Source organism: Tupaia chinensis, unplaced genomic scaffold (assembly GCF_000334495.1).
Source record: "Tupaia chinensis unplaced genomic scaffold, TupChi_1.0 Scaffold000248_2, whole genome shotgun sequence".
Lineage (NCBI taxonomy): Eukaryota > Metazoa > Chordata > Mammalia > Scandentia > Tupaiidae > Tupaia > Tupaia belangeri.
Window position 1 is genome coordinate 683,900 of NW_006159727.1, and position 5,217 is coordinate 689,116.

Genomic DNA, 5,217 nt, shown 5'->3' on the forward strand with positions numbered 1-5,217 from the left:
AAAAAAAAAAAAAAAAAAAAGAAGGGAGTGGATAGAGGTGTCAAGACCATGTTGAGGTCTCTCTCTCTCTCAAAGGAATAAATAAGCAAACTTTATATATATATAATATGTGGATGGCCACACCTCAATCCCTGCTCCTCCATCTCGCCCTTCTTTCAGGATTTTGGGTATGCACAAACACTTGCCTGGCATGTTTCTCAAGCTGCCGGGTCTGGGGCTCGAACCATACCTTTGGTCATGTGGGATCTAGCTTGGATGAGAAAGGAACAAGCAGGACCAGCTGGTGGCATGGTGGTTAAGGCAGCTGGATCCCACATGGCCAACAGTGCAGTCCAAGTCCTGAACCTGATGCCTTGTGAATCATGCCAAGCTAGTGGGTAGGCACGCCCAAAATCCTGAAAGGAGGGAGAGGTGGAGGAGAGGGATGGCTGCGTGACCATCCCCCATGGGGAGGTGCTTTCTCACTTTCCCTTCTATGCTCACGCTCGCTCTCTCTCTCTCTCTCTCTCTCTCTCCAAGCACACGGGCCCTTTGGCAAAAAACAGAAACAATAATGTTGCCAGCTTAAACTTCCAAGGTAGCCATGACACCAATGGCAAGATGGTAGAAGGGCTCCGTCTTCACACATTTGGGGTTAGAAGACTGAGGCGCTTTCTCTGGATTGTACCATTTTCCTGAGGTATCTCAAAGGGGTGGAACCTCAGAGACCCTAAACCAGATGGCCTCCCTACTGCTCGAATGGGGGAATCTCAGGCACATGGTTCACAAGGGCTGGTATAAGCCACAGAGGAAGCTCCAGGGCCAACGCGAAAGCCGGAGCATGACAGCTCAGCTCCTGAAGGAGCCCCTCTTTTTTTTTTTTTTTTTTTTTTTTTTGGGTGGGTTTCTCCTATAGGCGGCAGGGGTTTTTTTTGAGAGGTTTTTGCTGCGCTCGCCGGACAGACAGAGAGAGACAGAGAGACAGCAAGCAAGAAATCACCCCCCAGGGGGGATGGCCACGCCGCAATCCCTTCTCCTCCATTCTCCTCTCGGGACCTTGGACATGCACGCACACACACCCGGCATGAGTTTAAGCCACTGGGTCCGGGATGCGAACTGCGGTCGACTATGTGGGAGTCCAACGACATAGCCATTACGCTAACTGCTGGTTCCCAAGGAGCCCCACTATTGAGACTAGGGAAACTGAACGGAGATTAGAACTTGGCCACGTGCACTGCATCTACCTGAGGGTCCCCATCTAAGTCTCACAGTCACTGTACCCTGACCTACAAGGAAAGTCCGGAGGAGTCCCTCCCAGGGCTACCCTGGCGATGTGAAGGAGGTACTTCAATGAACAGCTTGAGGAGGATATGTCCAAAATGAACTGGGCATGGCCCGGCTGCAGGGGTGCAGGCGGCACAGGTGCTGCGGGACAACACTGGAGCCGAATGGGAAGGCCAGGTTCGTGTCCCGAGGCCTACCTGAGCACATTGGCACACCGGTAATCCTGGCTGGCTGACTGCACGGCCTCGGAGAGGATCATGTTGTGAAGACATTGTTGAGGCACATCCTCTCTTGCTCTCTCTTTCTGGCAATAAATAAACTTTTAAAAAATTTAACTAAGCCTGGGACCAGCAGTTAGCATAATAGCTATGTCGCTGGACTCCCATGTAGTGGACCGTGGTTCGAGTCCCGGACCTGGTGACTTAAACTCACGCCGGGCGCGTGTGTGTGCGTGCCCAAGATCCTGAGAGGAGAATGGAGGAGAAGGGATTGCAGTGTGCCCATCCGCCCTGGGGGGTGATTTCTCGCTTTCTGTCTCTCTGTCTCTCTCTGTCTTTTTGGCGAGTGCACGCGCCCTATAGCAAAAACCTCTAAAAAATAAAAAATGAACTAAGCCTGAAGAACCTGAGATATACCAGATCATTTCGGCTCACCAGGGCCTCATACTTATCTGACCACAGCTGGGACACTTTCCCTTCTCCCTGAACTCCCAGTCTGGGCCACCCCCCCAAAAAAAACCAATATGGTGTCAATTTGAGAGTACCTGCTTCCCTAGGCTCTGAGCTTTGCGATCCCAAATTATCAAAACCTGGAGTTCTTATTATAATTTTTAAAATAATTTTATTTATTTATTTATTTTTGCCATAGAGCCCATGCACTTGCCAGAGAGAGACAGAGAGAGGGCAAGTGAGAAAACACCCCCCGGGGGGGATGGCCACGCAATAATCCCTTCTCCTCCATTCTCCTCTACGGATTTTGGACACACACACACACAAGCACCCGGCATGTTTTGTTTTTAGAGGTTTTTGCCTTAAGGCATGTGAGCTCCCAGAGAGCAAGAGAGAGACAGAAACAGTGAAAGTGAGAGATCACCACGCAGGAGAGATGGCCATGCTGCAATCCTTTCTCCTCCATTCTCCTCCTGGGATCTGGGGCACACACACACACACACGCACCCGGCATGAATTTCAAACCACCAGATCCAGGACTTGAACCACGGATGAGCATGTGGGAGCCCAGTGATGTGACTGGTATGGCATCTGCTGGTCCCTGGATTCACTACTAAGATAGAATAAGCTATCTGTCGCCTACCGGAGCATCTCTTCCAAAATTAGATTATAGAAAGACTATAGCTTCTGTCTTAGATGCTCTCTTTGATTCGCTCTCTCTCTCTCTCTTTTTTTTTTTTTAATTTGCTGTAGGGCTTTTGTGCTTGCCAGAGACACACATAGAGAGAGACAGAGAAATGGAAAGTGAGAAAGCACACCCCTCCCCCCACATACCCGGGGGAATGGCAATGCTTTTCAAAGTGCCAGGTCTAGGACTCGAACCATGAAGCTGGCCTTGTGGGATCCAGCCACCTCAACCACCATGCCACCAGCTGGTATAGTCTCTTTGACTTGCTGAAGGGAGCGACTGCCTTGTCATAAGGCAACCCTGTGGAGAGGCGCACAAAGCAAAACACCAAGGGTTAACAACAGCCACAGGAATGAGCTTGGAAGGGCTCCCTCCCCACTTGAGATGAATGCAGCTCTAGACTACACCTTGGGGAGTCTCCTGAGAGACCCTAGAGCAGAATGGCCTACCTAAGCTGCTCCCAGATTCCTGATCCACAGAAACCCTGTCAAATAATAAAGGTATGTTGTTTTCAGTCACTAAATTTGGGGGCTAATTTGTTACAGAGCAATGGATGACTAATACACATGGTAACATCAATGGCATGATTTTATGGAAAAGTAACTATTTTTTCCAAAATAAAACAAAAAGTAGAGAGAAAAGAGGCTTTTTCTTTCTTTCTTTCTTTCTTTCTGTCTTTCTTTTTTTCTTTCTTTCTTTCTTTCTTTTTTCTTTCTTTCTGTCTTTCTTTTTTTTTTTTTTTTACATTTTTGCAACCCTCTTTAAATCCGACTTAATCAAAGACAATTGCATTCTCATAGTTGCTTCAGCATCTAATGGGTTGTGATACATTGTTTTGGTTGAAGAAAATCATAAAGCTTTGCAGTTAGTAAAAAACCTTCTAGGGGTGAGCAGATGGTGTAGTGGTAACGTCGCTGGACTCCCACATGGCCAACCACAGTTCGAGTCCCAGACTGGTGTCTTGAAGGTCATACCGGGTATGTGTACCTGTGTGCCCAGGATCCCAGAAAGAGAATGGAGGAGAAGGGATTGGGAGGTGGCCATCCCCCTGGGGAGTGATTTCTCACTTTCCCTCTCATTCTCTCTCTTTCTCTTTCTCCCTGGGGAGTGCACATGCCCTAGGGCAAAAATCTCTTGAATGAAAGAAAGAGAAAGAGAGAAAGCAAAAGAAAAGAAAGAAAGAAACTTCTGAAGTCTGCGCAGTGTGCAGCTTAGTGGTTGAGGGAGCCAGATCCCACCTGGCCTACTGCTGTTCAAATCCTGACCCCAGAGACTTGAAAAACACACCATAAATGTGTGTGCGCATGTCCAAAATCTCAACAAAATGGACAAACGGAGGAGAAGGGATTGACATGTGACCACGCCCCATTGGGTAAGCACGTATATCTTTTAGCAAATAAAAAAGAAAGAAGAGAGAGAAAGAAAGAAAGAAAAGGAAAAATCTTTCTGAAAAGGTTCTGGGGGGGACCAGAAATTGGCATAATGGCTATGTTGGTGGCCACCCATGTAGCAGACTTTCATATACAATCTGAACTACATTAAATCCTTTTGATACTTTCAAAAAGAGCAAGACTGAAATGGAGAAATAATGAATACACCATGTGTGGTAAGTGTGATATGACACGTTTTCTAACTATGCTGTGAAACCCCTAGCAGTCCTTTAGTAAGCAACTACAAAATTAAAAAATAACTACTGCTTATAACTCAAAAAAAAAAAAAAAAAAAAAGGTCCCAGGGAACTCAGGGATCCTTGGACCACATTTTGAAAACTGGGAACCTAGACCATCATAGTTCTCAAGGATGTAGACTCTGGGGCCACACCTCCCAGCTTGGTTTCCTGCTTGGGACATTTGCCATATCTGTGTTGCCACCCAGGAGGTCTTGTCCCCAGAGAGATAAGGCTTAACAGCAGAAGACACTGATAGGCAAATTCCCCTCTAGGCTGGGCCACACCCAAGTTGTCACACTGAAGGGACAGGATGCCCCTCCTCTGAGACCCAAGGTGAAGGTTGAGGCATGTGGAGTGGGGGAAGGGCAGGGAGCTTATTCTGCACACCCAGGGCTTCCAGGACCCTGGCTTGCTGGATCCTCAGAGATATTCCCCCTCTTCTTCCCTTTCCTGGGTGTCTCTCACTCCCCCCTGCCACACACACACACAATCCCCCCGTCCCTACTCCCAACCCCACCCTGTGAAATTTTAGGGCCTGTTTCCAGCCAGAGTCTAATTTTCGCTGCCTAGCTGGTCAGAGAAATGCAGGCAGCTGTAGCAAAGAATAAAAATAGCCTCCTCCGTGACCGACTCCTTCCCACTTCCCTTTCTCTCCCTGCATGCCCGCCTCCCCCTCTGTCCCCACCTTCTGCGGAGGCAGGCAGGTCCCTGGAGGGTGCACGCACCACCGAGATATGCCAGGCAGCCTGGTTTCGCTCCCGAGCAGCACATGCTGTGGCTCTATTTCTCTGTGGCCACCCCCCCTGCCCTCCGACTGCCAGGCAGGCACAGGCTTTCCAGGGGAAAGAGGTGGTCAGATGTGTCCCTGTGGGGCAGCGTCCTCCGATCTAGCTGGACAGCCTTCCTCGCCCGCACACAGTGCCACAAAC